The sequence below is a fragment of the Haemorhous mexicanus genome, chromosome 2, assembly GCF_027477595.1.
Source record: "Haemorhous mexicanus isolate bHaeMex1 chromosome 2, bHaeMex1.pri, whole genome shotgun sequence".
Taxonomy (NCBI): Eukaryota; Metazoa; Chordata; class Aves; order Passeriformes; family Fringillidae; genus Haemorhous; species Haemorhous mexicanus.
The window spans coordinates 62,061,491-62,087,216 of NC_082342.1; the positions used below are offsets into that span (position 1 = coordinate 62,061,491).

Below are 25,726 nucleotides of genomic sequence, written 5' to 3' on the forward strand. Positions count from 1 at the left end.
TTAAGCGTGCGGGGGTGCCAGGCTGGCTGCCGGTCGGAGCCCTCCAGCCGCCGCTCAGCGGTCTGTAAAAGTCACATATTTTATTTATTCTGAGGCTGCGTGGTGCCTGGACTCGGCTAGCATGGAACAGAGCACGGTCCAGAGCGATTCGGGCAAAGCGTTGGCTATCAGCGCTGCGGCTTTGAACACCTCCGCTCCCCTGCTGTTCGCCTGGTGTGGTCCGTGGTGACTTTAAAATGGCAGATTTAAAATATCATTTCGAGGACAGATCATTCTCTGCGCCCTTAAATTGAAGTTCTCTTTCTGCCGAAACAGAGCCATTAACGGCAGCTGCCGCGGTTTCGTTTCAAAATAGAAAGAGTTAAGTTGTTATGCGGGCAGGTACTTACCTTTTCCTGAAAATGATTAAGAAATGGAAGTTATGGTGATGGTGTACATGGCAGACCAATTAGAAAATAGGCTTAGTGGTAGTTGTAATGGGAGAAGAAAATCTTGGAGGTAATTGTGGTGCGTCAAATTGCTTCTTAAACTTTCAGGGGATGAAAACCACCTTGATTCTCTTAATTATGTACTTCTGGACTCTATCAAAGTTTTTGAAAAAGAATCTCTGTTTCCACCTTTGTTGAACGAAAACTTTCTTCAGAAGTTTTGTCTGAGTGTATAACTTTGGACCGTATATTTCCGTCTGTCACCTGAGAAATCAAATTCGATATCTTCTTACTGGAAATTAAATGACAGGGCACTTGAGCTGTTGTGCACAGGGGAATACTTTCCAGGTTCACTTGCTGTCTAGAGCCTGTATCTGAGAAGTATAATGGAGTCTTGCTTAGTACTGTGATCAGTTGCAGGGGAGGGAGAGAGAGGGAGGCAACCATTAAGTAAATGGTCATGTTTTGGGTGAGGCTGTCTCTTGTCTTCAGCCTTCCGAGTGTTCAGCCATATCTTCCTTCGGCATCTTGAAGTACAATGTGTTTTCACTATCTTTTTATTTTACATTTTGTTTTTTTTCTTTCTAAAAGCATCAAGTTTTGCGAGTGTTTGGGGGATTTATTTGGCGCATGTTGAAAAATAAAATCACAGATAAAATTACAGAGGAACTACTTGAAAAAAAAAAGAGTTAGTAATAGAAGTTTTTTTCTGAAAAATTCTTATATATATTTGTATCTTTATTTTTATCATCATGACTTTTATTTTCAGATCCTAGGGCTCTCTGCTTGCAACTGGTAGAACATGACCCTCCCTTTCCTTATCTCTTTTCTCCCCTTCTTTCTTTTGCACCAGACCCTGTTGAAACATCCAGCCCTCAGAACTTGAGGTTTTAAGTTTTTCTTTTTAAGTCATCTCCCAAGCTGCAGCTGCTTATCTTGGGAAGAAGGCTTTTGTTTTCTAAAGGGTAAGTGGCCACTGCAACTCTCTCTTGATCAGGGCTTCACAAAGGAGCAGTTCCTCTTTGAAGGCAAAAGCTGCCATGTTCATTCTCTTTTGCTGCTGTACAAGAACTTTGCCAGGGCTATGGACGCATCTGTGGTACAGTGGTGGAGCTAGGAAAAAGTTATTTGAAAGTCCTCCCAAGACTTACGGATGACAGCTTGGGCAGATCTAGAAGGCAGAGAAGTGCATTAGAAGGTACAGAGAAATGGTGTTAGTTTTTGTATAGCTGAAGCCCGTGTTTGTCTCAAAAAAAAAACCAAAAACAACCCAAAAAACACCTTCCCCCCCCCCCCCGCCAATACACCCCCAAGGCAAGGATCTTTCAGTTTGGATTGTTTTTGATTGTTGAGAGAGCCATGGGAGTGGTGTCATCAGATGCCAGTTAGCTTGAACATTATTTCCAGATCCCTGCCTTTACATAAGTGTTGGTTTTCTAATGTGCTCTTTTCTAATCTGTTGAATATTAGAATTGTCAAGTCCATGGTCTTGGTCCTCAAATGAGAAGGAAAGAAGAGATAGATATCCAGATTTGAAGAATGTTGTCAGCCTGGTATAGCCTGATGTTTAAGGATTGCTGAAAACTCATACTTCGGTTGTGTGTGTTACTTTTTAGACACTTGATGTATGAAAAAAGCCGAATACATGAGGTGTATTTCAGCACAGCCATATTCAAGGGAGGGTACTGTGGCAGGACTGTGCTCAGTGAGCTGATAAAAAAGAAAGAAAAATGGAGGATTTCTCTTTGTGTCAGAGGAGAAGCTGTGATCTCCAAATCAGCTTTCTCTTCTGGCAGGTGTTAGCAAGAATTTCTCAGCTTTTGCTTGCAGATTTTGTTGTTTTCACTGACAGTTTTCGTAACTCACTGGAGTTTTGTTGGGTGTGCGAGAAGGAGCAAGGACTTTCCCCCACCACAGTGATTCAGCACAGGAGTGGCAGGAGGTGGAGTTCACCTTTCCAGCCTTGGGTACAGTCTGCACCATAAGCTCTGAAACTTTGCTACCATATGCCAGTGATTCATGGTGCTTGTAATTTTAATGCCACTGACATGTTTTAGAGATTATTTGCATTCTTAAATCTTGCTTTCTTAAATCTTACCTAAGTGTTTCTTCACAGATAAAGTAGTTGACAGAGACTATACATACTGGAATTTTAAGTCTTTTGCTTATCAAAAGTCTGCAGCAGCTGTGTGAAAGGCTCTGGACATTTTCACTTTTCTGACCTGACCTGGCTAATCTATGTAGAGGTAAAAAAGATTTATTCTTCAATATTAGCCTGTCCTTTGGCAAAACTTCCCACAGTCAGTGTGTCAGTGGTTGTGCTGAGAGGATCCCATTGGCTAGGGACCAAAGTTTATGCATTCTTACCTTGGTGTGCTTTAGGCCTTACCTACCAGCCGTCTTCAGTGTTGAATCAGAGGGCTGGAGCTCAGGTCATTTATTTGTCCTTAAAGAGATCACTCCCCTTGTGTTGTGTGTGAGTTTGTACTAGGTTCAAACAGGCTTCAGTGTGAAACTGATAGTAGTTTTGTTAGCCTGGAAAGAACCTCCAATTCCTCAATTTGCATGTAAAATTTATTTCTCTCTGTATTGGGGGAAAATATATTATGGTTAGGATAACTTGCTAGGAATAGTAATGCTAAGTGCATTGGTTGGAAACTGTGGGAAAGAGTTGCTTTGGGGTGGATTGAATGTCACTGTCTTCATCTATAATTAGACATTTTAGTCTATTTCTAGAACACCCTATATTTAACTCATCATCAACATTTCTGTGTGAATTTACCAAATACATTTTTTGTTTTGAGGGGGATGAACTGCACTTCTTGAATATTGCCGTTAGCCTACTAACGGTTTCATCGCTTCACTTGTGAGCTCCTTCCGCATTTCCTTCACCTTCTTGCATGGTAGTGGTTTGACTTCCGAAGTAGGCTCAGTATAAATGTCATACTGCCAGCTCTTGAGTTTCTGTGCTGGAAGAAAGGGGTGAGCTTGGGTGACTCAAATTTTTGTCTGCTCTTGAGAGAAAGAAACATTTTTACTTATTGTGGCTGCATATACTGTTCTGTCGTGCTGTATGTTCCTCTAGTGTTACTAGTGTTTTTCATGAGATCCTTTGACAGAGTGAATAAAGCTGACAGATTAGAAGAAAACTACCTTGCTCTTCTGCGCTTTGTGTCAAGTCACTTCTGCTGTTCTCCAGTTTTCAGTTATCTTGGTGTTTATTTGGTTTTAAGTTGCAGCTAGGGAAAGAAGCAGCAAAATATGATTGTGAAACTACAGTTACACTTTGTGATACCCGGTGCTGACCACTGTCAGAAAATTAATGTTTAACTTGCACTTCCAACCAGACTCCATTTCAAGTTAAAAGCAAGTTGACAAGGATACTGTCGGTTTCCTCCTCTTTGTGCCTGCTACATGTGCTTCCCTACATAATTTTGAAGCTAGCAATAATAGTTTCTCTAGGATGTGATGACATGGTTTGTTTTTAGTGGAGGCTGTCTTTCCAACCAGAAGATGACCCTCTTAGGAAGAGCTTTCATGAAAACTGTGTCTTGAAGGCACCAGGGCTTGCACATTGTCTGCTGATGACAGAATTTGCCTGGCATTGTCCTCGGAGTTGGTGGTTACATTATCCACTTGCATCCTCTTGATGCATTTTTTGTTTTGTGCTGTCACTCTCCCATCTCCAGAGTCTCTAATAGTAAACTATTTAGTCTCTGTAGCTGGTCAAGCTTTGTCCTGATGCCTGTAAATTAGGCATGCAAACGCTGTCAAGAAAATAATTGTGAAGCTTACAGGCCATGGAGGGCAAAGGGTTGCAAACTGCGCACCTTGCAAGAATTCACCTCCCTGTCTCGTACTGCCTCTGAGCCAGCTTGTGGAGAGCTCTGTGAGCCCAGCAAAGGGCTCCAGGTACTCTTAGTGGTGAGCTATTGAGAGGCCATCCTGTTGGTTCAGGTTTTTTTTTAAAAAGACCAACTAATGTTTATTTCAAAAAGAGAAAAGAAGGAACTGTAGAGAGGAAGTGTCTATTTGGGGACCTTTTTTCTTTATAGGAAAAAGATGGTTTAGTCATATGAATGAAAATGAAACTTTCTGTGTTGAAAAACAGTCTGAAGTTTGCTGAGGATGGCTTGTAGCATTTTCAAATGTGTGGGTCCTTTTTGGTGAAAAATTGTATTTATTTTAGTATCAGTTCAAAGCAACAATGAAATAAGCTGCTTTTGAAGCAACTAAGTGAAACAGTTTTAATTTGTCTGAACAGGCTCTAATCTGAGCAACCTGATTTAGTTGAGGATGTCCCTGCTCACAGTAGGGGGGTGGACTAGATGACCTTTCAAGGTCCCTTCTAACAACAACTATTCTATGATTCTTACACAGAAACCATTAATTTAGACGGTTTAAATATGGACTATGAAGGAATTTCCAGAGAAAAAAAGCAGAAAGAAAGTTACTTTTGGCAGAATATTTTTTCCTATTTGGGCACTTCTGAAATAAATATGTCTGATTATGAATGCTTGACGTAATGCAACATTCTGCCATTTGTTTTTATAAAGACTTAATTGTCTTTTAATACGGTCCTTCAAATGACATGTGTTAAATCTTGTTTTAGTGGTACTGGACTAGAAATAATTCTCAGCAGTAAGAAATGTTGAAAACTTTTTGCCAAACTACAAGATAAGATCTTGGACTTGCAAATATTTTTTTTTTTTTAATTATAACAGGGGTATATGCAGAAAAGGTTTAATACTTTTGAAGCAATGTAGCTAGAAGGGTATATTTTGTGTATAGATTCTGGTGTTTGTAATGTTTAAAGTGTCTCTTATGGGTGCCATATGTTCAGGTGGCTTCGGAAGCATTTTGTTAATTTGTACTTTTACACTTCATAAACAGAAAAGCTGTGATGATATTGATATATGATGACGTGAAATCTGTACTTTTGAGGGGAGAGACGGTAGCAATTATTACTTGCAAAGAGCTAGCTGAGTAAAATCCCATTGCCTTGAGAGAGGAAACCCAGGACTACTGATGCATGCATGCTGCACAGATGCAACATGTCAGTAAAAAAGGAAATAGAAAAAAATCAGTATGAAGTTTGGTGGCTTCATTTTTGCTGCCTTAAGTGAGGATCTCTAGGTGGGGTGAAACCTCTACTGTGAGGAGAAAGTAGTTTCTTTCTGACAGACTGCCTTCGGAGAACCTGTTTTACCGTCTGTCATGAGCAAGCCTGGTATTTATTAACTAAATGGGACAATAATGCTAATGCCTTGATGCTGGCTCTGGCATACCATGTGCTTACAAAGTTTAGGTGCACACTGAAGGTTCTTCAGCCTCACACCAGCTGCTTTTTCACTCATAAGTGAAGGCAGCATGTGTAACTTCCCTGCTGGCTTGGTGGCACATCCCATTAAACCCATGCAGCAGCGGTTTGCATGGATGTGCCCTGGAGCACAGGAGGGAGGTTTGGGCTAAGCAAGTTTTGCTCGGATAGTGAACTCTCCTGGAGGTGATGGGTTGTAAATCCTTAAACAGGTCATTTAGCATCTGCCCAGGCCCTTGGCTTGCCCTTAGGTAAGACTCAACAGTAAAGCTGTATTAGTTGAGGTAAAGTTGCAGTTTAAACTCTAGACCTATGTTTTTGTGAGCATGCAAACCTGCACCTGTCTAATTTAATTTAAAACGTGCCTTTAGCAAAACAGTCAGAGGTGGGCATGGTCATTCCTGGATGCTTTCTTGGCAGGAGCACTCATCCAGCTGCTTGAAGACTGCCATCCTCATTTTTTTCTCGCTGACAGCATAGATTGTTTCCTAGTTTTCTGTTTTCTAGGCTTTATTGCCTTCCCCTCCTATCCGCAGACCAAGCTGCTTGCGAGAGCAACCTTTTCCTTATCTGGTTCAGCCAAGATGAGCCAAGTTGGCAAGTCAGATGTCAATGCCACAGAAGTTGCTGGGCTGGTTGATTGAACTAGGTTAGGGATTGATTTCAGAGTGGTGGAACTGTGGAGTTTGTAAGAGCTGGGATTGAGCAACAAGGGGAAGGGACGAAGTAGCACAGTTGTCCTTGGAAATGGACCGCATTTCATGGCCAATGCTTCAGCAAAGCAATACTTAGGATGATTGACTTAACTCTCTTCGACACGTCACATCAAAACTTGTTTTCCAATTAATTATTTGAACACCACAGCTGGATGCTTCTGATTGAGAAGAAGAATGTGTTAACTAAAAAATTAAGTATTGCCCAAAGTTATGTAAAGAAATAAATCTTGATAATATAAAATGGGAGGAAAAATGTTTGCTTGTTAATTTGGGATCATGTGCAAATAAGAGCTTTTGGCGAAGACAGAAGCTTGGGCTTTTTTGTTCTTTGTACTTCTGTGAGAAGAAGGGGAAGGAAACGCAGGGATGAGAATTGCATTGCTGCAGTTTTGAAAGAATGTGAACTTCTTGCTTTGTTTAAAAATATTTTAGTTATTCCTGTCTGCAAAATTAGGTTATTGAAATGAAATGATGGCCTTTGCTCTGAGCCTGAAACAATCCAGAAGGAAAGCAGGTGTTCAAGAAGATTAAACCTCTTACCTCGGCTAAGAAGTGTTGTGGTAGGGCTCAGGTTCTAAGGGCGCCATATTCTTGCTGAGACTAAAAATGTAAGAATGAGGAAGAATTTTGGAAGTTGATTATGGTCAGTTGCCAAGAGCAATGCCATGATAAATTATTAACTCATTGCACTGTACTGCCTTGTAGTGCAAACAGAATAGCTGGTTATTGTGCTCTGCTTGGTAAGTCAACACTAAAAAATTCCTCAGTTATCTGGAAAATGTCTTCTTTGGGGTGTTTATTAAATGGATACAGTAGAATTAAAAATCATGTTCCCCTCTGCTGAAGCTGGTTAAAACCAGTAGAAATCCATGGAGGCAGTCGTTTCTTTCTTTCTGTCTGGGAAGCCTGGTCAGTGGTTGTCAGTCAGCTCAGTTTTGCTTTTGCTCCTCTCTTCTCACAGTGCTTTGGTGGGGTGTGGTCCCTCCTACCTTCCCAAAAAACACACCCGAGCCGGGCAGTTGGGCTGTTAGGTGCAGAGACATGAGGCAAGTTGACTCACAACTGTTCTGCTGGAAAAGCCATTCTGCGGAGACCACTCCTCCCGTGTTAGCTGTAACTGAGTCAGATGAACAAACGCAGGAGCATGTGGGTACCTTCCTGATGCCATGCAGCAGCAGTCTCGAGGAGTACATTTTCAATCTTTTCGAAATTAAGTCATCCTGATTTTTGTTTTGCTTTTATAAACGTAAACACCACAACATTTACCTTTTCATTTTTGCTGCAACTATACAGGGCTTGGAAACTTGGATGATTTTAAAGTGTCTCAAAATAATTTATAAATGAACATTCCCCTCCCCCTCTTATATTAGCCCTATGCTTCTTACATTAAATTTCTAAGTTAATAATCTATAATTCGTATAATAAATATGAATTTGCGTGTAAATATTACTTTTTGTGTTTGTTATGCTTGGAGTTAGTACCATAGTAATACACCATGAAAATAAATATGTATGAGAATTTTGAAATGTTTGCTGTGATAAAATCTGTTGTTCTGTAGCAGGACACAGATGAACTTTCAGGGTTAAAAAGAATATCCAGCTTGAGAGCAAATAATTTCTGGACCAGTGTCAGCATCTGCCACCCCAGTTTTCTTAGGAAAACATTGAATCCTGCCAGTACATGTTGCAAGATATGACCAACGTGACTTACGAACTAAGAAGCAAATCTGCAAAATGCTGTTGGCTACATAGTATTGTTGGAATCTGAGACGGAAAATAATTTTTTTTTCAGTTCTCCTTTTGCCAATCCAGCAAAATTTAGTAAGGTTCAGTTCATGCTGCAAGGCTTTTTTTGTTCAGAAAGGCTTTTGAGCAACCATTACTTTTTGTATCTTTCTTTTTTTTTTTTTTTTTAATTTGTTGGCTGCTTGGGATTACTTGAGTACTTGTTAAGGGTGGAACATGTGTCTTAAGTGGATCTCAGAAATGCTGCTGAAGCAAACGTTCTCTTAGTGTCTGATGGCCCTAGTGTAGGGCTTTCATTCTGATTTCCAAGGCATGAAGTGGTCAAGCATTCAGTGACATGGAGTGATGTAGTCTTGTCTTTTGAGGCAGGGGACACATATGGTTCTGTGGAATAACCCAAGTGCTCACAGAACTCATGTGGGAGCACATGAAAGCCAGGGACAAAATATGCTGTATCAGAGGAACCTAATTGAGGAATATGTTTCTAGTTAGGAATGAGGAGAATTTGGACCCTGTTCTTTTTCAGGGAATTGCAAACCTCTGACTTTGAGGTGGCTGTTCTACTATGCGTACCAATCACCAAATGAAGGCATTTTTATTCTGATCTGTTTTGGGATGGGGACAGAGACCATGTTAGGATGAAGCATCTTGGTTCCATGAAGGGTAAAATGTGTCAGATACTCCTTGAAATCCAGGAGTAAAATCCTGCTTTTAGGTTTATGCAGAAAATTCTCCTAGACTACAGCAATACCTGATAGTGGAAAATCAATTACATATCTCCTGGTTGATATATTAACCAACTTACATGACTGATGTGTCGTCTCTTGCTTTAATTGGCAGCCCTGCCGATGACAGCACAAAGTTGGTTTTCCTCCATTTTATACCACCAGTTGGTCATTGATGGAGAGCAGATATGAGGCCATCTTAATTTCTCATCCTGCCTGAAAATACAGTTTTTAGGCCGACTAAGGAAATGATGTTTTCTGACAGATGATATTATGGGGAAATCTAAGACTGAAGAGAAGACAACTTAGAGAGGGGCTGAGTATAGCAGATTGCTTCGCATATGGATACTATAGAAGTATACTATAGAAGTTATAAGCTGTGCTGGAGTTTCTGCTTTTTACTGAAGTTATGCTTTGTCTAGCAGTTGGTTTTTGTGCTTACCACGTGAGTACCAAATGCTTCTTCAGGGTTTCAATTTTGCAGTAGACTAATAGGTGTGTTACTCTAGGTATTAGTGTTGGAAAAGCCCTGTAGATTGTTAACATGTCCCCATTTCTAGGACAAGGTGGTCGTAGAAAATTACTGTATTTGGCAATGGGTTTTTTCTCACTGGTTGTAGTTCATATCTGATGATTTCAGAAAGAATCTTAAAAGATTTAATCTGCTAAAGTAACTTGGTTTCTTGGTGGTGTACAAGCCTGGTTGAGGAAGACCAGACTTGAAACCCTCCACAGCTGACCTGCCTGTTGTCCTGGGCCCTGCTAGATGAGAACGTGCCACCAGCGTTTTGTACACTGCTTCGGTGGCCTTCTGGGGCCACATTTCAATACGCTTGACCTGTTTGCTTCTTTTTCCATCCATCTGGCCAGCTTTCTACACGTTGACTTCATTTTTCTCTCTTCTCTTTCTTCAGAAGGTGTCCCAGAGTGTCTGCTGGGGGACAGACCTGGCTGTGCAGGCAGGAAGCGCTCGCGGCTGGGCCCGGGTATCTTGGGCTGTGCTTCCTGTCGTTAAACCACGAGCAGGGGAGCAGATGCGCCAGAGATGGCAACGCCGCCTGCCCCAGGCAGCTTTGTGCAACCAACTGTCTCCTCAGCGCCATGCTCTGCGCCCGTGCGCCTGGGGCCTCGCTGTCCCTGCCAGCCCCTTCTTTAGGCACCTGAGAGTAAGGGTCAGGGTTTATGTAGTTCAACAGAAAGCAGGACTTGAACTCTTGAAGCATGAATAACCATGGGAGTTATCCTGGCACAGCGAGAGCTGAGGTCCAGTGTTTCGTTTTCCACAGCTACCAGCGTGGGAGTTTTTAAATGCATCTGAGAAACGGGCAGGTTGGGCCTCAAGTTGTGCAATTTCATTAATGTCTTTCTGGGCAGGTAATTGCCATGTTACCTGACCAGTTTTGATTGTAAAATCCGTGATCTTCTGAGTGTTTTGTTTTTTTTCTTTTTAATTATTGATTTTTTCATCTCAATACACTTGTGGTTTTGAGACAGCTCTGACTTTCAGTTAAACAGCTTTTTAGAAGTGCACAGAAAAAGCACATAAAACCTTATATTGTAAACGATGTAATTTTTTAATGTGGGTTGCATGATTTCTGAATATATGGATGTTATTGCAACATAATTAATTTACTGGAACTAGAACTCTAGTAGTATCTACCCCAGCACCAGATTTTAGAGAACCAAGTAGTCTGCACATCAAAATTATTTTAGAACTGAAACTGCATACATTTCAGCCTTTTTGTCTCATTTGGTGATCTTTTTTTCCTCATGTGACAGCATAGCTCCCAGAATATTGTTTTTTTCTCTTAAACTGTATGCTTGTTGACTAGCCAGCATTGAGTAGGGATGTCTTTGCCACGTGATAAAATGATTCTGTACTATGTGCTCTTTAAAATATAGGGTCTCAGCCTGAGGATCACATTCCTCAGGGTGGGGAAGAGTAGAAAGTTTGTAGGAGCAGTGAGATTGGATGGATGAGGGGTTTGGGCATTTTTTGTTGCTGTTGTTTTAGGGTTTTTTCTCCTGCTTTGCACTGGGCTATGGGGCGCTCTGCATGGCAGCCCGCATGAGAGTTTTTGCATACACAGAGGAGCTGCACTCAGAGGCAGGCACCGCTCTGAGCTCCTGGTCCCCCGGGTGTCTGCAGGGCCAGGAGCCAGCACCACAAGGGCAAAACTCGGCATTTTGCCTCTGTGAAAGGCACCAGCTCTTGCATTTCTAACATAGCTGCACTGGAAACCTTTCACAGTGGCAGGATGATTCTGCTGGTCTTTCTCCCTTTCAGGTTTTGAGCACTGTTCTCTGTACTGTCATGTTTGAGAAAGGAAAGGTACAAACAGGGCACAACCCTTGAGGGGAATACATAGTAAAACCTCCACAAAACTGCTTGAAGTGTATGGCATCTTGAAAAAAGGCATAGATTTGGGGTTTTTACCCACCCCCACGCAATTCTGGTACTATTTAATTGTATCTATGGTCACAATAAACCACTGAGACTTCACAGAAGCAGATAAAATGTTAGACAACAGAAATGAAAAAAAGAAAGGAGGGTTGAGGATAAATTAAAGGATGGATTAGAAACTATGTAAAGCAGCCTGTCTCTGCCTTACCTTGTTTATTGTACTACTTAATCTTCCATCTACCACTCAGCTTTCCCTTGTGTTTTCTTCTTTTGCTTTTTTGGGGGGGGCAGGCTTTTTTTCTTTGGTTGTGGTTTTTTTAGTTATTTATTGTGGGGTGTTTTGTATAGTGTTTTGTTTGTTTCATTGGACTTTTTTGTTTTTTCTTTTTTGTTTGTTTGGGTTTTGTTTGTTTTGTGGTATATAGTGGGCTGTTATTTTTTTATCTTTTTTTCTTTTCTTCTTTTTTTTCCTTTTTTTTTCCTCCTGACTCTGTATTGGTTGAATGTTGTACTGGGAGAGGAAAGGGTAGATTACAAGTGATACATTAAAAACCTTCTGCCTCTGGGTCCTATGATAATTTGTGGGTTTTCATAACAGAGCTGATGTCTGCTGAGGAGCTTCTTGCGTGATGAGGCTGTGGTACTGCAAGAAAAGCTGGAATGTTTGTTTTCCCAGAGACCTAAATGAAAATTGTCAGAGGGCTGGAACAGCTATCCTGTGAAGAAAGTCTAAGAGGCTTATTCAGTGCAGAAAAGAGAAGACTCTTATTGCAGCCTTTCGGTGTACAGATGGGACTTTTAAGAAGGATAGAGATATTTTACCAAGTCCTGTAGTGCCAGGAAAAGGGACAATGGTTTTTGACAGAAAGAGCATAGATTTAGATTGGACATTAGGAAGAGGTTTTTTACAATGAGGGTGGAGAGGCACTGGTACAGGTTGCTCAGAGAAGTTGTGGACACCCTATCCCTGGAAGCTTAGGTTGGATGGTGCTGTGAGCAATGTGATCTAGTGACAGATGTCCCTGCTTCTGGCATTGGAGTTGGACTTCAATGATCTTCAAATTTCATTTCCAATCCAAACCATTTTCTGGTTCTCTGCTTTGGGGCCTGCATCAACTCCTGATAATTTAGAGAAGTCAGATGTGACCTAAGGAAGGACCTTTCATCTTCAGGAGATGCAACCTACTTTTGCTTCCATTCATTATATGGAAAACTTAGAGCAATCTTAGTCCTTTCTTATGGAAGTGTTAGAGGTTCTTAGAATGAAGGAAAGGTAGGAACAATCTTCTCCTTGTGGGTTAAAGTGCGCAAAAGCTGCTGCAGGAGAAATAAGTCTCAATTCCCCTTCTGTGTATGACACTGTTAGGGTTTCTCTTTTGGGAAGTGTGAGTGGACTTGTGCAGTCGCCCCATTCAGACGATGCCTGAGAGTGGGGGGCCAGTGCATGCTGAAGTATCTGTATTACTCACTCTGCAGAGCCGAGGGGAGGGAGAAAGAGGTCTCCAGGTTTGTGAGCCACTGGCTGTGGTGAGATTGTGCTGCTTCCTTTTGCTGAATGGGACCAAGTTTGGCACACAGCACAAGGTGATGAGGCGATTTTGCGTTTTCCCCGGGTGATTTGGTTCCCCCCCAGTCTGCCTGCTGCCTTGCTTCCCCCCACAGCTAGGGAATCAGGCTGGCTCACAGAGCCCAGTGGTGGGGGCTGCAGCTGGATGGCACAGGAACATGCGTAGCAGCCACTTCTGATGCCTTATTTAGTTCTGCAAAAACATGGGAACTTGAATGGTGAAATGCGGAAGAAGTGGGGCTTGAATTTCTCTACACCTGGTTCGTGGGAGCTCTGAAAGTTTCCAGAGTACGCTGATTCTGTAGGTGTTTTCATGCAACACTCATAAATTCAGTGTCAAGTTCATTTCATTAGCAGTGAATTTTTGTGTCTCCCAGGAGCAGGTGTGTGCTCATATATGAGTGACTTAGGCTTCAGTGTACACTTCCCTAGACATTACGAAATGAGAAATACTGGCCTGTCCAGACACTGCCTTCCCTGGAGGGACCTTTGCAGACCCTGTTCCTTTTCCATAACACTCTAAAGAAAAATCTTTTTGCTTTTTTATTTTAATCTTGTTGGTCTTTAAGTTGTGCTTTGTCACTGTTTGAAACCCCACGGTGGGAATTGTTAGTATAACAACAAATCAGATGATAATTTATATTCTCTTAATAGCCAAGTTCAATAGTTTGAAATTCCCCAGACTAGTAGTCTCCCTTCTTAATCCCACCCCATGCAAATACTTGAGAACATGAATTTAGGCTACACTGATCTGTAATAAGAAAAATGTACAAATGGCATGGGAATATTAGTTTCTGTCTTATTCTGCATAGCTGAAAGTTAATGCATTTATTATTTTAATTATGGTAAACATCATGAAGAATATGCATTTTTAGAATAACCTGGAATGAATATATTGCATTTCAGAGTGCATTAAAATTGGGAGCTTAAAGGCCCAAAAAGCTAACTTTTAATTATGTCTTGAGTGAATGTTATCCACTACAACTGTGTAAGCAGTCTCTCACCTTGAAGAGGTTTAAAAGGCGTGATTTTAGATATCCTCTGCTTGGTTCTTTAACTAAGATTTTTTTTCTGCAGACATTTAAGTTACTTGAGTCTGTAACATTTTATGTCCTGTATAGATATTCAGTACAGCAGAAACATCTGTATTCTTCATACTGTTAATGCTTCTTCTCCAACTCAGGCAGCCTTCAGTACCTCATTGATTTAACCCAGCAGCGGGTTTTGGGGAAGGGCAATATTGAACAAATGGGTGAAGGGCATTGTTTTTAAAAAGGCATTTGGTTCTGGACTCTTACTGTGCAGGATTAAGAAGCAAAGACACCATCATACTCTGAAGTCCCAGGACTGGTGGATTAAAAGCTGGATGTGATCCAACAACATGGGCTTGCAGCCCCAAAAGCCAGTTGCATCCTGGACTGCATTAAAAGCAGTGTGGCCAGCAGGGTGAGGGATATGATTCTGCTCTGCTTTCCTGGGAGTCCACAGCTCTGTGATTCTGTGAAAACAGCACAGTTCAGTGAATTTCTGCCTTGGAACCTGAAAGCTAATGATTACCTTTTGAAAAGCTGGCTGAAATGAGACAAACGTATGCAAGGGAAATAAGAAGAGCGTAGAAGCATTTGCCTCTCAAAATGTTATTCTTAAAGCATAACAAGTGAGTAATGCTGAAGATGCTAGTACGGAGAAAGAAGGAAAGATGATGACCAAGACTGGAGATAAAAAACTCAAACCTGCAGCTTCTCTGCACTGATGAAGAAGTCATCTCTGGAAGGTTTAGAGACAAGTGAATTGTGTTGCTTTTTTCCACGTACAATGGGGAGACACTCAGTGTGTCTACACTGAGATTATTGGTATAACCTGCACATAGAACTCTTTGTGCTATGTGCTCCACACCCATAAGTAGTTGGCTGTCTAGTAACAAGGTGGTTTGTGTACCAAACAAGTTACAGCAAGAGCCTAAGGTCTGGGTTTTGTTGGTTTGGGTTTTTTTTTCCTTTGTTTTGTTTCTTGAAGTCCCTCTGGCTATGTAATACTCACATTTTCTAACCAAGACCATGTCACTCCCTCCATGTCTCGGTGCTGTGTGTGTGCTGGTATTTCCTTAAAGTTGTATCCAATCTCAAGTTCAGTTTTAAGCTAATGTTTTGAAAGTATTCCTTGAGTTCAAAGCAAACTGGTCAGCAGGTGACTTTGCTCCCTTTCCTGCATCGTGCAGATCTTACCTATTGTTTTTTACTTGACCCTATCTGGAGTATTTTGTTCCTTCTTGTCTTTCTCTTTGGTGAGCTGTGACACTGCTACAAATTTTCCATGCAGAAAGCACGTCCCAGCTCAGAGCTGTGACTCATGCTGAGGGAAAATACACAGTTACAGCCTTCCAACCCAAATTAGCCTTTACCCTTCAACCTGCAAATTGAAAAGCTTATGTCCCTCAGTCTATAGTTTTCAATAAATTTCAATAGGCTTTAGATGACTTTTCAGTTGCAGCTACAGTGATCTGTAAATTAAGATACTTTGGAAATCAGACAGAAGATTTCACCTCAGAAAGCTGTAACAAATGTCTTGTCTCTGGAGACTCTCTTAAAGATGTGGTTTGTTTTGGTCTTGGTTAAGAGACCAGGTCTACCCTGGCCTGCATAAATGCTGTCTGATCTACCGTAAAAAACCTGTTTAAGCCAAAAATTAAGTTGCATGTTCTTGTGCTAAAAAACTCCAGACAATGATATTAGAAAAGACAAACAGTGAAAAAGACTACCCCAGACACGGAGATTAGTGGGAGGGAGTTCAGAAGTCTGAGGGCTCTGACTTCCCTGTGTGTAGCTGTTCCTTATCAGTCTGCCTGATTGTAGGTATGGTTTGGTACTTTGCACCTCTTCTTAAATTACCTTTCATTGCCATTTGACTTTTGAATTAAGTAATTCTGCTTGTGAGATGTTAGGAGGTGTTGTCATCTTTTCTTGGGTTGGACATTTTTTTGTTGCTTTTTGGGGTTTTTTGAATCTATACAAAAGCTCAGTGGAAGTATCAGCTTTGTGATTTTGACAGTAGATGTGCCTTAATTTTTCCAAGAGATATGCTGATGGAGATTTGTCTCTCCTGTCCCAACCTCGTGAGTGAATCCCTGCCTGTGTTAGGAATAGTGTTGGACTCTCCAAACCCTAAAAACCAAAAAAAAAAAAATCACAATCTTACTTGCCTTGGTTCACTCATCAAACTATTTCAGAAAAAACATCTGAAAATAAGTAATCTCAATTGTTGTGACCAAATGGGTGACCAAATGGACCTTTGGGGATGTTTAGAGAAGGTGTATGTTGGGGCACTGTATATGTGCTCTGACTGGTCACAGATTGTAGAAAACAGGTGACTCCTTGCCTGGTGCAAAAGTTCTCACTGATTAATTCCTGTGGTATAACCATTGGAAATGTGTGACTCAGTGCTTAATTTCTTATATTTATGGGTAAATGTGAATGAGGATCTTTGTGGCAAATAGATTAAAAAGCTTCAGGCATGGTTTGCAAAAGCATGTTTTAACTGATAAGCTTTATAAATGAGACTGAAATATGTGTCTATATTTTACTCACGTGTCATTGTTAACCTCAGTGCTAGCTTAAATATAAATAAAAGTATTCTTGTAAATTAATAGAATGTCTCGAAGACTGAAATGCTTGTCTAGTGCTGAGTTAGAGCAGCTTACAGATAAATATTAGTTGCAGTGCTTTGTGGTGTGAGCTGTACTGTTTCTCCTTACAAGCCCTCTTAGCCTTTTTTTTTTTGTTTTGTTTTGCCTTGACTGTGTCTATGATTCTTATCTAAAGCAGTAAAAGTTACTTAAGTAAAGATTTGAGTTAAAGCAGTATGTAATTAAAGTTCCTCTTGTGTGTTTCATCTCTGCTCTCTTGAGTTAGCTTGCTTGCAAGGGTGTAATGGTCTGTCACCCTATATTCTCAGCTTTAACAAAATGCACCACTGGTCCCATGAAGGAGGATGCCTGAACAACTCTGGATGAATTTTAAGAATGAAGAATGTACATATTCATTTGTTAAAACTCTCTTTAAGTCCAAGATGCACGATGAGCAGATGAGCATGTAGGAAAGTTAAGGTACCTGTCATACAAGAACACAAAATACTTTGTGTAGTCCTCTAAAGCACTACCATTGCAGCTGGTGGCCATGGGCTGGCCATGCATCTTGTGTAAAGAGGGCAATCACTGCTCCTTTTGTTTCAGCATTGCAGGATTTGACTCGCCACTATCTAAATTGTAGGCCCTAGTCTGTGAGAATAGGCTTAGCAGGACACTTTCCAGAAAGGGAAGTTGGGCTAAAAGCCATCAGGGAGATGGTGGAATAGCCAAGCCCAGGGCAGCACCACATCCTGGCTGGGCAGAAGGAAGCCAGTGTTGCTCGGAGAGCCATGGGCTGGAAACGCCTTCTCCTTGTGCCATTCCGCTTACGTGCTGAGAACACGCCTGCCTGCCTCCTGCTCTAGCAGCAGGGTCTGAGGGGAGGCAAGGAATCAGTGTGATTACATGATCCTGAACCCAGAGTGGGGATTGGGGTATCTCAGACCTGCTGAGATAAACCAAAAGTGCTTCCAGGCCAGGGCTCTTGTTGGAGGTAGGGTCTGCAGGTACAGGTTTGTTTTTGGGGGCATCTTGGAGCCTCTGTTCTCGGCGTAGCCTGCCTGTGTTCCACAGTTCCTAAAATGAAATCTCACTCCATCGTGTAAGGTAAGAAGGAAAAAGGACTCCTCTGCTGCAAATGTTTTGTAGGTGATACAGTCTAATTCAGAATAAATGTTTCTCCTATTGATAGAAAGGGTTAAGCATTGAGGGCAGCAGGTATAGGCAGACTTAGGTATGTGATATATTCGACTGTTTTGCAAGGTGCTATAAATGTTGGCTCCCTGTAATCTGATACCAGCGTAGGACAGGCTAACCTAATGGAGGAAAATAGACAGCAATGTAAAAGAACTGGAAATTCAAGTCTAGCTGACTAATACCAGCCAGCTCCAGAGGCTTTTGACTGTTCATTTTGCTGACAGCTGACAGCAAATGAGAGGCAAACATGGCCTAATCTGCTCTGTATTCTTACAGCTTTTTTAAAGACACTGCAAAGGTAAGATCCCTTATATTTCTCAAACTGGCACTTGCTGAATGCAGCCTTGAACATAAACATCACTGACAAGAAAAAAGTACTAAACTGAGGCTTGAAGTCCAGTTCTGTGAGTTTGGGAAAGGGGGAGGCCTAAGCGGGTTCTATGTGGATTAGTTTGTGCCCTTTTCTAGCTGGTGCACGTTCATTAAATTCAGATTTCTGAAACTGCTCAAGTACTCTAACATAGCAATGCAAATCACACAGCACTTCTATGGCTGTGTCAGAGAGTAATTCTGAACTTATTATTTTGTTTGTTGTGCTTGACAGTCCAGTCAGAAGAGTTTTTTAAAAAATTAATTGCAAACCAAAATCCACAGAATGCTAAAAATCTGTGTTGCAGAGTTGAAATGGGGTTTTTACTGAGCTGGGTCCTATAGCAACTTTTGCAGAATACTGAAGAAGTCCTGTGGGAATTTAACTCCCTGATCTAGAATTACTGATGCTTAGCTGGAAGAGGTTGCCTGGAGTAAGAAACTTTTAACTTGAACTTGATCTCTGCTGGCCTCTTTTTTTTTGTTTTCCTTTTTCATATATATATATATGTGTGTGTGCTCATGTGTGTATAGTGCTCATTTATAGTGCAGCTAAAAAAAAGTTATTGTTTTTGGCCTTCAGTTTTTCTTTAGTAAACTTAACTTTTACCTGCAGGTGATTTAAAAATAATGACTGTGTTATTAATTTATGGGTAAAATGGTTTTTAGAGAGTAATTGACAATTTTATGTCAGTATTGGGTACAGACTAGCAACTGGTAATTTGTGAAGTTTGGCACCCTTCCAAAGCAATTATATTTCGTTTCTCTGATCTTTCTTCCTTCCACTGCCACTACTTCATTTTTCTGTGTGTATATGTTAATCAAAAGGGCAAGATCTTTCAGGGTCAAACAGTTCTTCCCCCCTCCACCCCTCTTTTACAGGTTTCCTCATATCCTGTTTTAGCTGTCTTCGAGCTCAGCCCATCAGCTCCTTCTGAAAGACACAAGGGATCTTTCCCTTAGAAATCAGTGAAATTTGACTTATCTGCAGCTCAATTGTTATAGATGCTTGTAGGCTGGTGGTCTTAATGCTCCATAAAAAGTGTTATTAAATGCAAGAAACCACTTAAAGTGCCTTTAAAAATGTTTATTTTGTGTCACTGGAATAATACATTTGGTTTGCAAAAATTTCTGAACCCAGTTTGGGATTTCATCAATTTACTGTTTTCTTGGTATCTTTTTTTAAAACAGCTTTTTGAGATTTTGTGCAGTGTGAAAAATAGGAAGATATATTTGATACTATTGTTACTTATTAATGCTGTTAATTTGGTTATCTTATTACAAGACATAAAACCAGTTTGCTCCCTGCAAATTTACTATTGGATAAAATAGCATATACTAGTTGTTATAGGAGAGGAAGTAATGACAGATCTTTTGTTTTGCTTTCTCTCCATAATTAGTATCACTTACCACTTGGTGAGCTAGACTAAGTGGACATTTGCAGTGTCATATCCAACTTGTAGTCCATCTATTCTGCTTTTGCAATTTTTAATATATTACTGTTTTTCTGATGGAGAATATGTAAATCCAAAAGTGCACAGTTAACAGGAAAAAATCCTGCATTTAACAGCAAAATCCTGCATTTAGAGACACATGATAGCAATCTGCATCACTGAAGGTTTGTCATGTGTTAAGACAGCCCTTTTCCATTGTTTAAAAAGAAATCCTTATGTAATGGGGCTGGTTTGGTCTGATTACATTGAGCTGTTTTTAAAACATTTTACAATTTTCCTAAGCTTTTGACTTCTGTTGTGTCTGTAGCAAGGAGTTTGAGCAAGTACATCTAGGCTGATGCATTTTTAATTGTTTTTCTTTCATTCGTTCAAAGCTAGTTGCTTGTTGACTTAATTGAATGTCTCCCTGGGAAATACGATCACCTGATTTTCTCCTTTCTCTACCAATAGTGATGAATTAACTGCAAAAGGCAGAATCACTGGGCAGACCAAGTTAGTGACTGCTAAGAGTTTTGGACCAGCAAACCACACTTCCCAGCCTTTGCATTTACTAGAAGTAGAAGGGCACACATTTCATACATATACTTTGGTGCATATGTGCTGCATGTGCTCATGGGTGTAAAGCGTGTTCATGCAACTGCAGCTGCTGTTAGTGTGTTTGTGTACCATTTTGCAGTAGCAAGAGGAGAAGCAGGTCTTTGCTGTGAATGTTATGTTTTCAGCTGGTCCTTGGATCCATATTACATTACTGCAAAAGGCCATGCTTTCAGAAACATTCCCCTTAGGAAAACCTGATGGTTTTGTTAGGATAAGAGGCCTTTAGATAGTCCTGCAGAGAATTCTTAGAAAGGTGGGCAGTCATGCTGTTGGTTGCCAGAGAGCTCAGTATGGTGGTGTGCTTGTGGCCAGCATTTTTCAGGTGGTGAAGGCCTGGCTTACAGCCCCTCTCCTTTTTGACAATGCCTATGCACAGATGTTAGCTTTCCAAGACCAAGATGTTCATACTGCCCTGAGATGTCGGTACTGCTCCATTCCCTGGCTGGTAGACAGACTCTGGAATTCTTGCAGGCTTGGCGCGTGTGTGCTGTCCCCATGCACTGCCTGGGGGACACTGTCCTTTTAGGTGTCCTTTTTTGGGGGGGGGGCAGTTAATCTTGTTTGGCTTTCAGTGGGTGAGGAGATCAAACTATGTATTTTCCCAGTGGCACTGGGGTGTTGATGAGCAGCAGCAGTGGGTGGAGGTGACTGAACTGGATGCAGAGGAGGACTTTTGTGTATCCCCTTGCTGTATAGAGATGTGGGAGATTGTGGGGCTTTTTTAATCTTTGGTAGGCAAAACAGCTGCACCAGAAGTTAAAAGTCAAGTCGGTGGAAGGGCACACATTTCATACATATGCTTTGGTGCATATGTGCTGCATGTGCACATGGATGTAAAGTGTGTTCGTGCAACTGCAGCTGCTGTGTGTGCCTGGGTCCTGGGTCCTGCAGGCAGGTAGAGTAGGGGCTGTGCAGTGAAGCAGCGTTACATGGCTTTTATCTAACTGTAGTTGAAATAAGTGATTGATCTGTGACCAGAGGCTTCAGTAACCCAAATTCAATCTGAAAAGTTTCAAAGCTGTATGACTAGCCAGGTGATGGCTTAACTACTTTTAAAAATTTACCCTGCTCTTGTCTTTTTGGCTTCTAATGCGCTGAAAGTTGGGCGGCTGCAAAATGGTGTTTGAATCCACTAAACAGTTTTGATTGGGATGGAAGGAGAGCTGGGGGCTGGCAGGCAAGGAGGAAAAGAGGTCCAATCTCTCAGGTGCTTTAGGGAGGAGAGGTGGAATGGAGTTGTTCCATCATGTGGGATAAGTCATGTCCCATCTCCTTAACTTCTTATACTATGCAGTCTATGAAAATGCAAAATTCAGTTATTTTCATGTTGGGAGAATGGGGAAGTGGATTTACACCCTCTATTCCCCCTGGAGTGTCCTTGCTCCCTTGCTTTAGGTCAGCTAACTTTTCCTGATGAGTTGGCTCTACTTTGCTAGAGCAGACATTGCAGAGAAGTGTCCTTTTAGACAGTGCAGTCCTTTTAGAAGGACTAAAACCCGGCCTGGCCTTTCCTTGCCTGATCAAATTAGGGAGCCTCTTAACAGATGCTTAAGTACTTTTTTTTGGAGCTCAGGAGCTTCAGTAGAAAAGCTGTCTCAGCTCAGGATCTTTCAGGTCGCTCTTTAGGCCTGGCCTGTTGGTGGTAGGCTGATCTTTTGTTGCTGCAGCATAAATCAATTACTTAGAGTGCTTTACATCTACTCACCTACACTGATTTGAGGCTGCCTTGACACTTTGAGCATGCTGGCGGGAGAGGATACAGAGGAAAAAAAAGCCTCAACCATGCTTTAATTTTTTTCAGCTTCTCCAGCAGTGCTCTGCCAGGTTGCTGGGTTTGTGTACAACAGCTGTGTTACATAAATGTGCTGAATAAAAGGGACTTAAAAAAATCTGAGGGAGCATGTGAGATTGGAAGAAAAGAGTTTTCAGGGGTGGGGGAGTCTGTAAACAGTGGTGGAGCCATTACTGTTAGTAGGCTGGAAAGGAATCTGACCTCAAATTAAAATATTCAGGCTAAAAGAGATAGTTACAAAAAAGAGATGAAAATGTGATTTTTTTTTTTTTGTGATGGCAAAGATCTTGTTGCTTGCGTTTGGTTTTTTTTTTTTTTTCTCTTTGGAGTAAACATCTGTTTTTGTGTCAAGTGAGTTAATTTAATTTATTTTATATTGACTGGATTTTGTGTCAGTTTTGGGGTTTTATACTTGTTTATATTTAACAGATAAACCCTCTTACTCTCTGTTCTCCTTGCTGTATATGCACTGAGAGCCTGTGGTTTCCAGACGGGCTGCAAAACAGGGATTTATTGATACTGATGATTTTTTTGTCCTTAATGAAAGCTCAGCAAAGGTCACTCTGTTGGCTTTTATTATGTCAGCTGCCCTTTGCACAGTTTGCCCTAGGCAGCATGGATGCTCTCAGAAGACTTGAGTCTGTTCCATATGTTGTTTCTTTCCTTCCTCAGTTCTACCCTCTTAATCATGTTGTTTTTCTATCTTCTTTAATTTGTGTGAGGTGTAGAAAGACTGAGCCTTCAGAAACTTTTTTGTGCCAAGTGACATATATTAATTTGTTCTTCTTGTCATTTCATCATTGCAGATGCCCTGGGTCTAAGTACATGTTTCAAATCCCTTGTCCTGTGCAAATTTGTGATATTACTGGACAGTAAAAATTAGTACATGAAGAACGACACAGAATACTAAACTGTTAACATTTATGCTTGGTGTGGACTATATATAAAGATCATTGTTGGTCTGGGATTTCTGCATTAAGAGAACTGCAATATTATTCAGCTTTGCCCTCCTTTTTAAGAAAACCTTACTGTATGATGATACTTTTTGAGTCTTCAGAAGGTGAACTGACACTGGGTTGAACTATCCTTAACCTCCTCTGGTAGAATGGAGTTAGAAATTTGAGTGAAATGGTATGGTTACCACCCATGTTTGACCTCACCTGAGATGGTTCTCAGTCTTTCTGTTCAGATTTCTTTAATCTTCCCTTTCCTCTCATTCAGTCCCCTCTTTTGTCTGTACCCAAGATGGTGTAGAGAAGGGAGGGATTCAGCTTTACATTTCTGTTAAGTCAAAACTTTGACATTTCTAGGCTAGTGCTAATGCTACAGACTGTCTTAGGTAATCAATGGGAAATTCCAATCTCAAGTGATTTGTCCCTGTGTTGAATGAGTGGAACTGTTTCATCAGTAACTCAGAATTCAGATCTGCACTTGCATCTTAAAGCACTAAGCTGGTTCTTATTTTAAATGTATGAATGATCTTGATAATTTCATGAGAAAGACAGTGCAGGATGATTACAGTCATCTTTAGTAACCCTGAATGGGACTGGATCCAGTAGCTTCCTGGAGGCATCTTTCAGCTCATCTGCAATGCTCTCAGTAGCAAGACTTGAGTCTTCTAAGCTCATAGCTGACCGTAAGCAATTTTTTTTTGTTTCTGCCTGGTACTTTGGTGCCTGCTATGCCTGCTCCAGTGTGGTGCCATTGTCTTATTTTGGTGTTCTGCATTACAGTGCTTGAATAATAAGGTAGTGTGGCCTATACTGGCTCATATTTTCAGGATTTGAAGGAGAATTTGTGGATTCCAACGTGGAGCCTAATTGCCATATTGCAGCATCACCATTGGGACCAAAAACGTTGGTTGTGGAGGTGTTTCATGGAAGCTTTGTTGAACTGGCTCAGTTAGTCCTCAACGGGCTAGGACTAACTGGAAGGTATAAATGGTAAAGAGTGGTGGGGAAAAAGTTATGATATCTAGCTGATGTTTAGGGCAGAATCCTACAGTGCATCTTCTGGGATACCAGAGTAGCATGAACTAAAGCTTAGATTGACTGAATGTGCTTTTTGACAGACTGATTGAGGAGCTTGTTCCTGGATGTTGAATCAGTGGATGAAGGAGTTTCCAGGGGGATTAAAATGATTTGAGTTCTGGTTCAAGGATTAACCAAAATCAAGATGTCTGTTTATATTGTCATGTCTTAATGCTGCTTTTTATAATATATTTGTACAACAATTAGTAAAAATGAAAACAAAACCTTACTTCCTGCGTAGTTCTGAAAATTTGATGTAAATTTTATGATAATATATATATGGGGTTCCCTTTCTCCTAGGATTATTTGTATGTAGTCAAGCTTACTGTGCATGTGAATGGAATTTACACATTTTATGCTGTTTGCAAATTACTTATTTTTTACTCGCAGATGTATGTAAAATCAGGCAGGGGATAAGGGACATTATATAGCAAAAACAATAGTCATGTTTGTGTTAGCCTATAGACAGCAGGACCCTATGATAGTTGGAATAATGAAAGCACAGTTTATAAAAATAGATGTGAAGGAAAATATAGCTGGTTTAGAATTCTGCTGGGTTCTGTGAAAAGCTGCTCTTGTTTTCTTTATGGCAGAGAAAGTAATATGGATTAAAGGAAAGCACTTTTGCATTATTCTGTTGTGCTGTTGTTGCCCAATAGGTCATTTGCTATTACTATACACTGAACAGAAGTAATGAAAAATATCCTGCAAACAGTAATAGTCTGAGTCCCTAACCTTTATAAGGTTAGATGTAAAAGCTCACTAAAGCTTGTTCGCTCACTTGTCTTTGGATCTGGTACTAATGTTGTGGTAGATGTTTCTTTTGTAAAAAGAATGCATCACTTGTCTTTATTTATAGATGTCTTGGTGGTTTTGGGGTCCTGGTGTAGGGGAGAAGGAACAGTCTCACATCACTGCATCACCACAGTGCAGAACTCATAAAGCAGCTTTTGACTGACCATTCCTACAGTGGGATCAGATGATAAGGAGTTTCATGTTAGCATAGTGTGACTGGTTTAAGCAGTGTTTGTGTGGATCAAATGCAATATGCTGCTGCAGTCTCTTAAATGATATTAAGTCAGGATAATTAGTTTTGCATTGAGAGTTTTGTTGTTTCTTTTTTAAAATAAAAAGTAAGGAAATATTTCTTTATGGCTTTTAGTAAGTTTACTGCCACAGCTTTTGTATCTTATTTAGTGTACATTTTGGTATTGTAGTATCTACCGTAAAATATTAATGTTTTACAGAATAATGAATAATCTGGCACTTATGGAAGAAAATGTCAGCTCCCAGTGCACGTGGGGAGCTTTTAAAATTTTTAGGGTAGCTTGACCTCCAGTTTTCCTTATATTTAAGAGCTTACTGGGTAGCCTGTGTGTCCAAAATGTCTTTTATCCCTATTTTACATGGACTGTATTAATTGTTATTGACCTTAGAAAGTTACTGAGTCTTAAGAACTTCTAGCGTTTGTCCATACATGTGGCTTCAGTCAGTGTAGTGGCCATGATTATAAGCCCTTGCAATGTTCTGGCTCTGAACAATTAGCTTGACCTCCATTTAAACAGAAGTCTTCATTTGGACAACTGAGGAGGTTCTTGTAGTTCCCTGTTTGCTTTGTGATCCTTTACAGTGAAGTTGCTCTTCAGTGATTAGAGGGTGTGACTTAAAATATTATTTCATCTTGTTGGACAGTTACAATTTATTCCTAAGCAGGAACCATAATAGAAGTTGTACTTCTATTACTTTATGTAAAGTTTGCC

General features: G+C 40.7%; 1 protein-coding gene across 5 annotated transcripts in view; it reads left to right on the plus strand.

The window, feature by feature from the left end:
* The window catches only part of ELF1 (E74 like ETS transcription factor 1), an 87,723-nt gene that overhangs the window by 21,986 nt on the left and 40,011 nt on the right, over positions 1–25,726 (plus strand). The window contains exon 1 of one of the 5 annotated variants that reach the window (XM_059839102.1): positions 17,902–18,022. The exons of the other annotated variants lie outside the window; for them this stretch is intronic. The gene's annotated coding sequence lies outside the window, so the exon portion shown is untranslated. Of the gene's footprint in view, positions 1–17,901; positions 18,023–25,726 lie in introns of those variants that run through there. 5 annotated transcript variants of the gene reach the window in all.